This window comes from Acipenser ruthenus, chromosome 4 (genome assembly GCF_902713425.1).
Source record: "Acipenser ruthenus chromosome 4, fAciRut3.2 maternal haplotype, whole genome shotgun sequence".
Classification (NCBI taxonomy): Eukaryota; Metazoa; Chordata; class Actinopteri; order Acipenseriformes; family Acipenseridae; genus Acipenser; species Acipenser ruthenus.
The window spans coordinates 83,015,208-83,029,501 of NC_081192.1; positions in this window are offsets into that span (position 1 = coordinate 83,015,208).

Consider the following 14,294-nt stretch of genomic DNA (forward strand, 5'->3'; position numbering starts at 1 on the left):
AATCCCATTGTATTCTTCTTGATGAAGGCCAAAGACTCCACACTGAAAAGTCAATAAAGCTCTCACATCTATCAATTTGAACCGCCTCAGTTTAGTATAATGATAAGTGCAGTCCAATTTGTTGACCCTGGAGAGAGAAAAAATATCATGTTTCATGTTTCTTTCTGTGTTAAAGTTGACCTTTTCACACATTTAACTATGTTAAATACTTTCACTGAACCAATAACTGGAATTAAAAGGCAGCATGGCAGAGTGACACTGATGTCAGTTTAGGTTGGGATTTGGGAGCTGGCTTTTGAAAAACATGTCAGTCATTATAGGAGGCAATAGGTTGGTTTTAATGACTGTAAAGAATGTGTTGAAGAATTGGGGACAATTTTGTTCTTAAGGTTCAAGATTACCTGAAAGCAAGGCTTTCAGAATAACCAAATATATACATTTTTAGTATGTAAAGTGATTAAAAACCAGTCAGCTTGAGTATTTGTTCTATGGGAAAACAAGACTAATTATTTGGAAACTAAGCAGGGAAATCTGAAGTGTACTCTGCTGAAAACAGCTCTTAACTTCTCACAGGTATTGTAATGGAAGAACTGGAGTTGAAAGCTTCTAATTATTGAGAGAAAAGTCATTCAGGGCCAAATCAGCAATGACGTTAGCCTGGCTTTTCAATTTATGTTTGTATAAATTGATAAATCATTGATTGAGCCCCATTAAAATCTGGTGTGAAGACCAAACAAACAGCATAAACCTTTTTATTCTAATTGATAAATATAATGGCCTGGCTCAGAACACTTGGACAACATCCACCATTTTGTTGGATTTGGATTTGTAAAAACTTTGCATAAACAACACACTATTTTTAATGCCATTTCAAATGGGATTATTGTAATTTAATCAATTAGTTTAATGACCTGGTTCTGGTAACCTGAGCTCAACCAAACTGAATAGCAGGATCATTGGCAATAAACATAGGGATTAATCATATTTGGGCATAATTACAAAAGAAACACTTTTGGCAAAGCATTTTAAATGTTAGTAATAATGAAGCATGTAAAACAAATGTTGCTTTAGTTTTCAGTGGAAGAGTTCTCTTTTGAACTGCAGTTAATGATGTGTAAATAAAACAGTTATTGTTCAGTAGCACATTACTTAAACAGACAAACATATGATTTACTTTTCAACATCATACATTTTTTCTATATTAAAAAAGAAAAATGTGTATAAGGTAGATAGATATTTTTTGGTAACACTTTAGTTTAGGAATCCATTAAGTAGGAAGTGACTGGAAACAACAATAGCAAAAAAACAATGACAAAAGTGTATAATAGCTGTATTTCAAAAGCAAAGTAACCCCATACAATTGGTGAGACAGACAGGCATAGAAAAACACTGGCTTGAAAAGACAGACAGACTATATCTGTTATAACTGATTATAAACAATAGCAAAAAAAAAACACTTTAATTTAGGTATCTGTTATAGCGATTATAAACAATCTATAAACATATTATTAATTATGCTATTAAGAATTATAGAATATGATTAGATATAATAAGACCATTATACACTTTTGCCATTTTTTTTGCTATTGTTTATAATCACTTGTAATGGATGCCTGTCTTTTCATGTCTGTTTGTCTTTCTATGGCTGTCTGTCTTTATATGTCTGTCTCACCAATTGTATGGGGCTGCTTTGCTTTGGCAATACAGTTATTATACACATTTGCCATCCATTGCTGTTTTTGCTAATGTTTATAATCACTTATAACGGATCCCTAAACTAAAGTGTTACCAATTGTGTTTTCAAAACTATTGAGCAAACACACAGAAAATAATACTATACAAAATAAATAAACAAAAGATATTCTTTGAAATCAACCAGCTGAAATAAAATGATATTTGAATAATGTGCCCATATGTAAAGGAAGTATCCTTTTCTACAGAATAAAAAAAAAAAATCACCTATTCACACAGCTGCTCTCGTCTTAGAAATAAAGGGTTTTTGTATTTGTATACAGTGTGATTGTTATTGGAGCCATAACAATGTGAACTGGCTCTGTTCAGTGTTTGTTATACACACCAACGGTAAATAGGGTTAACACCTCTGATTTACCAAAAAACGGGACACCAGCGTCATTTCGTACCAAAAAAAAAAAAAATCATATACTTTGATGACATTTAATGTCCTGGGAAGTCTTACAGATTTCCCAGGACAGCTGCCTCAAAAAGAGAACAATCCAGGCAAAACCAGAACGGGTGGCAACCCTAACGGTAAAGTATGATTATCTCCCCTCACTGGGCTTTGCAGAGTATTTGCGCAGAGTTGATGTTTTATTTATACTCAAAATAAATTGTTAAAAAAAAAATGCTTTTTGTTCCGGGTAACACATGGCTTTTTACTGTACAAATAATGTATAATTTATTTTCCCAGATGAGCTCCATACTGACCTTCTAATACACAATATTACAGTTACAAAGCTTAATGCTTGAAAATCTGCTGTATACAATTTTGGATTGCACTTGCTCTTTGGACTGCTTAAGAAATTAACATTGTTTTTATACTCAATAATGTGCTTAATTAATATGGCGTGATGCCAAACTAATTGTGATATTAGTCTTTTATATTGTGTTTCCTTCTTATATGAATCAAGAATAAGTGGCACTTATATTGTTGTTGTTGTTGTTGTGTTTTAGGTTATTGGAAATGGAAATATATGTATATTTGATGGATTTTTATACAACCACAAAGAACTAGATCAGTGGCTTTAATAGGGAGAAACTATAATTTGCAGGTGTCAAAAGCACTAATATGTTGACACAAATTTACTTGAGACAAAGTATTGCAAAAAAAGAATGTGTTTGTGTGTCTGTTTTCTTAGTTTTGTATTGGCTTTGCTATATGACACATGATGTACCTACCCTTTTTTTACAGCAATTAAGATGTTTAAATTAAGCATTTAACAATACATATTCAAATGAGTAGAAAATGTTCAGTTTGAAGTTTGGGTGAATCCAGCTGCATTTGAATGTTGATGCTCTTGCTCTTTAAGTCTCTTGGGGATTGGGGATGTGAAGTGCTGATCGTTGCGTCTCACTGATAAGCAAAATGTTTCCAGCGCGTAAAGAATTCTGTGGTGTGTGAGAAGGATAAACCACAATCTGCAGCAGCACACTGAACTTGACTGCTAATATTTGCATTGGAAATCAGGTAGAAGTTATGCTAAGCTCTCCATTATAGCCTCCTGTATTTGAAAGGTCTTCCCCTCCATTTGAATATGCCTTCTTATGCATGTGAAAAAAGCACAATAAAAAAGGGCCGTTCTTTTTAATTTGGATGGCATTCAGGAGCAGAATTCTTAAACTATTAGTGTTGTAGGACTATGCTAGGATCATATTCATAGGCTTTTCTCTCTTTTTTGCATTTATTTAAGCATTTTACAGTACTTTATATTGGTTTTTTTTTAATTTTGGAATTATTAGCAATCTCTTTTTTAGGTGTATTAGTAATTTTCTTGGCAAATTCATGTGACTAGAGATTAGGGGACAATGTAAATTAGAAGCCTAGAGGAAATGGAAGAAAAGTGTTTAATATGGGATTAGACTACAAATGTAGTACACCGTCAAACACACCAAAAGAGTGCAATGAAAACCACTGAGTCAGTTGTAAAATAGCTTTCAAATCCTTCAGGCATGCTGATGTGTTTTACCCTGTTATTTAACAAATGGTTATTTTTCATTTTACATATCCATTCTCAATCCCAGTGCCCCCTAATGTATTATTTGAGAGCACTTGAAGCCATCATCATTGTAAAGCTAAGAGCTATAAGAAATTATTCAGCCTGAAAAAAAGTCTGTTTGCAGTACAAAAAGGTGATTTTTAGCAATCACACTTTATATCGATAATTAAATTTAATTAGGCCATACAAACATAGGGTAGTATAACATTTGTAGTATAATAATATAGTATTCAATTAAAACTACCTGAAAACATTTAGCAATTTTATAAAATAAAGTAATTGTAAGGTTTATTGGAGACTTTTTATTAATATGGCTACTTTCAACTCCGTTCCTAATAGGCCATGTTTTGGTTCCCCTTTGTTTTTTCATTTTTTTTTTTCTTTCAGACTATAATACAGATTACAGATGCACAGTATTTCAAATATCTGAAGTTGTATTTTCACTGGAAAACAATGCAATTTTAAACAAATATTTAGTTTCTTGTTGGACCTTTAAGGGTACTTGAGGATAAGTGTTAAAAAATGAGCGGGATTTGCTCAGACTGCTATTTCTTAAAGCAATGCCCTAAAAAAACATATTTGTAAAAGTATGAATCCTTATGTTACTATAGAAGACAACATATTAATAAAAGATGTGTCTTAATTATAAATAACTTACAACTAGGAGTCCCCTAAGTGTAATTAATTTATAATTTTATTATTATTGTTCTAAATTAAATAACTCCAAGCTAGTTGGCTTTCATGGGAAGCATTAGATCATTGGTGCTTTTGAAGGAATCCATTAAAGTAAACTGCTTATTTGATGAAGAAATCTCTGCTAGTAAATCCGTTTGTTTTGGTGGTCTTTGTTGAGTTGATAAGATAAGTCGTATAAATCTTCTGTCCTTCTAAGTGCTTCATATTTTATATGAAAATGCAGCTGCTACAGGGCGTTTTGTTATAGATCCTTAGCTACCCAATTACATCAAAGCATGGTGTTGTGTGATGTTGATTATAGGCTAAAATAACAAACCAAACAAGATGTCAGGTGAAGTTAATGCAATAAGAGCTGAATTGTTATAATACATTGTGACAGGGTGGACGAGTGGTCTGACGTCACGGCAGAAGCAGGAACAAAATACTGACACCGGGGAGTACTGCAGGTAAAGGTGGATTTGCCGTTTTTATTAAGCAAAAACAAAAATAAATAAAATATTTAAACAAAAAGACTTTGCTCACAGAGCGAAAATAAATACTTTAAACAAAACAAATCTCGAACACAGAATAACGCGATCAGGCTGGGCAATAGCCTTCACTGATCCTTTGTCTTTTAAATCAAGTTTCTCTCTGCTCACTCTCTCCTCTCTCACACCCACCCCGAGTTAGAGAGCTGCAGGCTTTTTATAACAGGTGACCATCTCCCGATTAGCAACAAATTAAATCACCTAATTAATTCGGGAGGTGTCCACCTTCTGCACGAGTTTACTAATTACCGTGTGGATGGGGCTTCCCATCCACGCTACTAAATAATAAACAAACGGCTACGCCGTCATTTAAAATACAAAACAACCGGTGCTTCGCCGTCATAAATATAATACAATAAAAATAAATAAACAATACAAAATAAACACAGGGGCGGAGGGGGACCCCGCTCTAAAATAAAATAAACAAAACAATGTATGTAACCTCGTCCTGTTACATACATGAAGAGTACTGTTTGTGGGCAATTTGTACTAAAATAGGTAATCATTAGAAACTGGCAAAATAATAATAATAACACTATGTAACACAATTTTTGTTCCTGGGTAGTAAGTGTTATTTCCTAATTGCTTATGCCTCAAAAGTATAGAAAATGGCTATTATTCCCCACAAACTTTGCTTTTGTGACCAGGACAGTGATATTTTGAAATTTACCTATTTCCAATGAGAAAACGGGCGAATTTGTGTCTTTTCGTTCACATAAAGTCAGAAAAAACAACATATGAATCCAAATGAACATGTAATACAAAAATGACTACAAAAGATTTAGAAGTGAGTAGTTTTTCGAGATTTACGATTATACTGTAAATCACTTTCACGAATCAGCCCCCAAATGTAGTCTCCCATCATGTTCTCGTTGTACTGTCCTTGGTAGCGGCGTTCAAAGTCCAGTATGTCCTGGTGGAAGCGCTCGCCTTGCTCCTCCAAGTACGCTCCCATGTTCTCCTTGAATTTATCAAGATGATCATCAAGGATATGGACTTTGAGGGACATCCTACAGCCCATTGTGCCGTAGTTCTTCACCAGAGTCTCAACCAGCTCCACATAGTTTTCAGCCTTGTGATTGCCCAGGAAGCCCCGAACCACTGCGACAAAGCTGTTCCAAGCCGCTTTCTCCTTACTAGTGAGCTTCTTGGGGAATTCATTGCACTCCAGGATCTTCTTTATCTGTGGTCCGACGAAGACACCGGCTTTGACCTTTGCCTCAGACAGCTTAGGGAAGAAGTCTTGAAGGTACTTGAAGGCTGCCTACTCCTTATCTAGAGCTCTGACAACTTGTTTCATAAGGCCCAATTTGATGTGCAGTGGTGGCATCAGCACCTTCCGGGGGTCCCAGCCGTACTCATCATACTTCAAGGTGTCCAGCAAGGTCTTGATGCTGTTGTAATCCTCTTTGAGGTGCACCAAGTGAGCCATGGGAAGAGACAGGTACTTGTTACCATTATGGAGCAGCACGGCTTTGAGGCTCCTGGATGAGCTGTCAATGAAGGACAGTATAACGAGAACATGATGGGAGACATTTGGGGGCTGATTCGTGAAAGTGATTTACAATATAATCGTAAATCTCGAAAAACTACTCACTTCTAAATCTTTTGTAGTCATTTTTGTATTACTTTAGTATAAATACATGTTAATTTGGATTCATATGTTGTTTTTTCTGACTTTATGTGAACGTAAAGACACGAAATCGCCCGTTTTCTCATTGGAAATAGGTAAATTTCAAAATATCACTGTCCTGGTCACAAAAGCAAAGTTTGTGGGGAATAATAGCCATTTTCTATACTTTTGAGGCATAAGCAATTAGGAAATAACACTTACTACCCAGGAACAAAAAAAAATAAAAAATTTGTTACACAGTGTAATAATAATAATAATAATAATAATAATAACCTAAAAGATTATTGAAATCTTAAAAAAACAGAGAATCTAATTTAACAACAGCATTAACAGTCCTATACTTTTTGCAACCCAAGTTATTATTATTATTATTATTATTATTATTATTATTATTATTATTATTATTATTATTATTATTAATTAGTCATTTAGTAGACGCTTTTATCCAAAGTGACTTACAGAGACTAGTGGGTGAACTATGCATCAACAACTGCTGCTGCTGCTGCAGAGTCACTTACAATAGGATCTCGGTTTTACGTCTCATCCGAAGGATGCGGTTTGGGGTGCTATGCAGATAAACCAAGCTTGTAGCTGTATCAAATGTCCCTAAATAAAACAGGGTTAGATAAGATACTTGAATCAATATCATGATTTTCACCTGATTAACTGATGATGCTCTATAACTGGAAAAATATTAAATGGGCTTGGATAAATACATTCAGCTGTCACCTATCAAAAATTGTATTTTCTTCTTTATTCAGCTGTACTTTTTAGTTCACATACTGGGGTTTGGTTGCATTCTAAGTAAAATAAGTTGTTTTTCAGAAAGGAGGGTAGTGGTGTGAGGCAGTAAAAATGTTAATGTTACTCGCTGAGTATACACTGCTCATCGTGACAGTAGATATATCATGGGAACGATGCCTGAGCTGTCATTGCTAAGAGGATGTACATTACCTTTCAGATCAATCACCTTCATTGGGTCACTATCTTTATGTGATGGCTGTAGAACAAATGTTTTGCCTTGTGAATGGGAAATGTTAGCATTTAAACGGTGGGGGTGGGTGGGGGGTAGAGACTGACCAGAGAGGATTAATGGGCAACATTGATAAATTACAGTGTAAGAAAAATATGTTGATACCCTTGATGAAATGCCCTTTGAATTGACTGCTGTGCTGTTGAAATACAAATGTTTTTGTAATTACACACAGCTTTGGCATCAATCTCACACACACATACAAATTGACAAGAAAACAGAAACAGCACATTTTATATTACATCTTCATCTTTTTTGTCTACAAAATTCTCTTCAATACACTAATTCTTACACCATTAGTGCTCATCTTGCCATTTCATGTTTGATTTGCCCCCCTGAGGTGAATGAAAGGGTGGTTATAAGATCACTAGGCAATTTGTGGAAAGAAAGGATATTTTTTTAGTCAGATGCTTATAAGCATTGACTTAGGGCCATCTAGACCCTTTAGTCCAAGAATATGTTGCCTTTGTCTGGGATCTCATTTTTCACAGCAGAAACGTGAAGTGGTCATGTGACTTTATAGCTACCGATACGCCATAAAGTTAAATGTAGGAATTTGGCTGCTAATTGGAAGCTCCAACAATGGCTTTATAATTAATATTTAAAACGTTTTTTTCCGTTTACACATGAATGCACTTGGTAAACATTGTTTTCTTTGATTTTGATTTTTAAATTCCATGAATATATGACTACCTACCCAGGTAAAAAAAATAAAATAAAAGTATAACTGGAATTTCTAAGGTTTTAAACCCATTTAAATATTATTATTTGTACAGATGCTAAAATAGGATTTCAATACATAGCATTGAACTTAAAAGTTTATCATGAAATGTATTCTTGTGTGCTTTGACAATAATTGCATGTGTGGTACATGAGACTGTACATCTCATCCCACTGTACTGCAATAAAACCACTAATTAAAAACATAGGATAAGTATATTGTTGTTTTAAGAAAAGTGAATTTGAAGTTCTTTACCACATTAGTTTGCTTACATTTACCATGCTAACTTTCCTAAAGGACATTTTTATAGCCTTCCATTTGTAATGCTTTTGCATATAAAATAAATGTTATGGTATTTGTAAATGTAACCTGTTTGATGGGTATGTCTGTATGTCTATCTGTCTGCCTTTCGATTTGGAATCTCACAGACCGGTATACAGCTACAGCCGGTTGCTGTAAATGGCAAAACGTAGGACAATCTTACATAAAAGACTCTGCTGCTCTGCCTTTGAAAAGCGATTTAAAACAGAATTTGTAATGGCCAAGAATTACATAAAACTGTGTGAAATTGTGCAGATAATCATTTAAATCTCTCAACATGAAAAGATAATTGCTCCAGAAATTAGCTGTACCTGGGGTTCATTCATTTGGTCATGGCTAGTTTCTTATATAGTGATGAGCTGATATTACAGCTAATTAAGATCAGGTCAGAGTTGCTGAAGGTCGGACATTAATGCGCAGGATCATTGCAATGGTAATTATAAACAGATTAGAAAGTTACGGTCCTATTATAGAGGGTTATTAGATAATTACTACGAGTGTGTACGGTGTATAGTAATAAAGGATTATTGACTACTGAGAGTATTTCTTGACTGAAGATGGCTTGGCACTTAAAGGGAATAAGCTCTGCAACATTCCCACCAGCTGGGCCTCACCAGGTTGCTATTGCTTAGAAGAAGAATATTATTAATTCTCATATTTTAAGTTGGGATTTACTAAAACCTGTTTTGTAAGAAATATCACAGAGGAACCAATCACCTTCCTGCAAAGAAATAATGTATTTGAATAGGGATAATGTATTAATCCATTGAATGAAATAATGTATTCTTATATCAGTGTTATATATCACTTATTGTCCTGATAATATTTTGCCATTCCTTGCCAAGATAGCACATTTTTGGACGAAATATGGCTTAAGTCGTTATAGCTCTCTTTCTCTATGCAGCCTCAGATGTTTAGCAAAATAATCAGATTCCATTTCTGCCAGACATTTTTTTTTAATGTATTTTATATATTTGAAAATTTACATAATTGATAGTTCTAGTTACTCAAATTATTATTATTATTTTTTATATAGACCCTCCCTGACTCATTATGAACAAAAATACCCTAAAGATGCTCCTATGTACCGTTAGATGTTTGATTTGTATTCCTTGGTACCATGAAAAGCTAGTTCTGCCCCTGTGTAACAACCTTACTTAGCACCTTTCTAGGTCAGGAGGTAGGTTTGCAGGGCAGATTCATTCTCTCCCATTCACATATCCCACCCCTCAGAGTGGCGCCGAAGGAACACTCGGCTAACCCTAGTTCCCCAGATTGTCCTCCCTCCTGAGAACAAAAAATCAGCATTTTGGTGTTCTTTGCCTGCACTATGCATCACTCGGAAGTTGAAGGGTTGCAGCACCAGATACAACCGAGTTATCCCTCATCGTATTTTACCACTTTTACCCTTTGAGGGCCGACTGACATGACTTAACTTTAGGGGTTGTATTAGTCCAAATATCTACTTAAAGTATTCAGTATTATACCTTTCTAAAAAACTATTGTTATGCAAATTACTAAATAAATTATGGTTTCATTCTATGATCAAGTATACCCTACACTGACCTAGTTTGAATGTGAAAAAAAGTTTAAAAAATCCACTGGAAAAATATTTTTTTCTTTAAAAATTTCCTCATAAGTGTAATTTACTGACCTACTTAAAATATGTTATCAGTGGTAGCCACAAACCTCAGGAACTAGAATCTGAAAGATTTTTTTTTTTTTAAATAGCATGTATGGTCTTGATTTTACACAACATTTGTTGTCCGTTTTCACCTTTTGATATGATTGGCAGGCATTTTAGCTTATTATGTGAGTTAGTGTACATATCTATTTAAGCATAGCATGTTATACCTTTTTGAAAAGCTGAGTGTCTGTGGAACCTGACAATACCAAGGGTTACTCTGACATAAAGTAAAATCTAAATGTACCCAACTGGAAAGCAAAAACAAAAGTAGAAAATGCATGCACATTTTTTTCTTTTTTTTAAATTGCTTTAAAAATGTGTTTAATTTATTACAAATATCATCAGTATAATTATGTACATACATATGTTAGAATATGAACAATGTCTGGACAACAGCAAACTTAACACAAATAAATTCAAATTTCAACAACTTTTTTTCAGTATAAATAAATATAAATAAATAAATAAATATAAATAAATAAATAAATAAATACAACTTACTAAATTATAATAAGTAATTAATAACTATACAAGTAATATACTACATTGGACCAATGTCATAAATGGCAAAAAATGAAAAACGAAACCAATAATGAAAAGAACTAATAATAATAATAATAATAATAATAATAATAATAATAATAATAATGGGTAACACTAACAACAGCTGATGAATTATTGTAAGTGTAACACATCAGCCTACTAAACAACTGACTAATTTACTATCCTTATACATGTTAGTATATTTATAACCAGGGCTATTTCACATAACTAATATCTATTGAAAACTAAACAAGCAACGCTGGAACGTTCCCAGGCTCATCTACTTCAGAATCTTCATATCGGTGTGAAGAAGTTCGTAGTCCAGGAGCTTATCTTCTCTTTCTGACATTTATTCCATCAACATCTTCTATAAAAATGTCCTCTATTTCTTTTGGACCAGTAGGCATTCTGGGTGTTGCAAAACAATTAGAAAGCTCTCCGGTAAAGTATTATGCTTTGATGTCATGGTCTACGATAATCTCAGGTAAACACTGCAACCATAGATACTGAAATGCTGCACCACATCCAAAAAAAAACAACTCTATTGGTTAGGGGTTTTAGTGAAATGAATTTTGATTGTTTTTTTTGTGGCTGAAGTTTGTCACACAAATATGTCACTACAGTAAATGGTTTGTTTGTTTATAAACATATTGAGAGATTTAGTATGCTGTCAGCCAATTATTCATACTTGAACTCATTGTGGTCGCCAAATCTCTCACCAGAAAAGCTAAAAAATAAAATAAAAATATTGATCTTGACCTACAGACAGGATTAACTGCCGCTTGGTTTAAAGTCTGACAAAGGTTTTTATGCTAATTTGAACAAAAATAAAATGCTTGTCACAGCGTTGTGTGTAATTACATCATTAGATGAACTTGTCTAAAATTATAATGGGCCGTCTGCAAAGAGTTAAAGGGACGTGGTCCGTAACCAGGAGGAATAAACGCCCCAATAGGTAATATCAAAGAGTGTGTGTAGCCCATTTAATGGCCAAACACTTTTTCTCAATGGAGTAGTTTCTCTCCCATGGAGCCATTTTCTTGCTCATATACAAAATGGGATGTTCTACTCCATCTACTTCTTGGAACAGGACAGCCCCCAAACCCACATCGGAGGCGTCAGCCTGAAGGATGAACTCCTTGCTGAAATTTGGTGTATTTAGGGCTTGGCATAGTTTCCTCTTTATTGTATCAAAGGCCCCCTGACACTCACCTGTCCATTTCACTAAATTTGGTGCAATTTCCCTGGTGAGAACGATGGCGGAATACTTGGGGATAAAGCGGCGGTAATAGCCTGCTAACCCCCCGTAGTGATCTCATCTCATCTCATTTTCGGGATCGCCGCTTCCAACAAAGCCTGGACCTTAGAGGTTACCCGACCATTAACCATGATGTAGCCAAGATATTGGATCTCTTTCTAGCAAAATGTGCATTTACCCAGATTAGCTGTTAGCCTTGCTTTCCTCAGAGACTGTAGGACGTCAAAAAGTCTAACAGAATGCTCTTTCCAGGTGGAGCTAAAAACCACCACACCATCATATATGCGGCTGCATATTTCCGATTGGGGGTATAAGACCTGGTCCATAAGTCTCTAGAAGGTTGCTGGGGCTCCATGCAGTCTGAAAGACATGGTCTGGAAATGGAACAGACCATCTGGGGTAGAGAAAGCAGTTTTCTCTTGAGAGCTGTGAGTCAGTGGAATCTGCCAGTATCCCTTTGTTACATCCGAAGTCGAGATAAACGCGCCTTCCCGACTCAAGGAGTTTGTCCACTCGGGGCGGGTATGCATCAAACTTGGAGATCACATCCACTTTACGAAAATCCATACAGAAACGAGTGGTGCCGTCTTTCTTAGGAACCATCACTATAGTACTGCACCACTCACTGCGGGAAGGCTGAATGACTCCCAGATCAAGCATTGCACCCACCTCCTTGCGGACTGCATCCCAGCAACTTTCCAGGATCTAGTATTGTTGAGCTCTGCGTCACCTCTTTCACTGCAAAAATGAGGTAGGGAAGAAGTTTGGCCCAATTGTTCTGCTTTTGGTTGACAAACCACCTCAGCATCTGTTTTAATGTCTGATTAAACCGTTCGACTAGTCCGCCTGTTTGTGGATGATAAACAGAGGTCCAAATAGAACTGATTTTTAACAATTTATACACTTAATTTAAACAATTAGATATAAAGTTAGTTCCTTGATCAGTCAGAATTTCTTTGGGGAACTCTACTCTTGGCATTATCTGAACTAACTCTCTGGCAATTGCCAATGCACAAGTGGATCTCAATGGTACTGCTTCTGGTATCTCATCGTGTAGTCCACCAGTACCAAAATGTGAGTATATCCAGAGTCAGAGGGGCTCAATGGACCCACTATGTCAATTGCAGTTCTTTCAAAAGGGGTTCCAATAAGGGGCAATGGGACCAGTGGGGGCGGGTGAACCAGCCCAGGTGCTACCTGCTGGCACTCTGTGGCAGTGTGCCCATCCCTGTATGTATTTTATGTTTATATGTTGTATGTAGTGTGTTATTGTTGGTGTATGTATAAGTGCACAGGATATAATGTGGGGTTATATAGCACAAGTCAACATTCCGGTACCAGTACTTCAGTATATTGAGTGGCGCTACAGTAGCTTGTGCACTGGGGGTCTCAGTAATACCTCCCCCCACCCCCACCCAGTCACATTGGATTCCAATTCTCTTGCCCTGGCATTTTGCAGACATCGAGGACTCCACTACCTCTCTGTTTTTTTTTATAATGTACCGAGAATGGAACAAATGAGCTTGCAATGGGAAAATTCGGCCAATAGAATCACCCGCTGCCCATGGCCTTATGGGAGACTGGCACTACTTTCTCCCTCATTGTTCAAAGTATAGCAAGACTCGACCCAGAATTAACTCTTCAACAGCCACAGTTTCGCGGCCTGGCTTTTCCTACAGTCAAATATATTTGAAAAAAAATATACACAGCAGCTTGAGAGACTGTTGTCTGCCTAAGGGCGAAGCAACCAAAGAAAAAAGAAACACACAGGAAGTGTGTGAAAATCCCAACTGGGGTTTTGAAGATAAAGGAGCCCCAACTTGGGTTTGAAGATTTGTTGCAACAAAGTGACAACTGAACTACAACAGAAGATATATTCTGCAGACTTTTGGGTCTTCGTCAAGGAATCATTGAGTATGATTTACTTACCTTTCCGTTGTGGAACTAGAGTAATTAATTGTAGTTGCAAACACATAAAGCTGATAATATTAGTTATGATAATTTATGGTTTTAACATGCATATGAAAAGCCTCAGAGTTTGTAACTATAAGGTTCATTTTTATATGAAGTGCTTGTTTGAAAGTATACTTCTGTAATTGTTATTAAACAATTGTAGTCCAGCATTATCTGTGATTTATTAC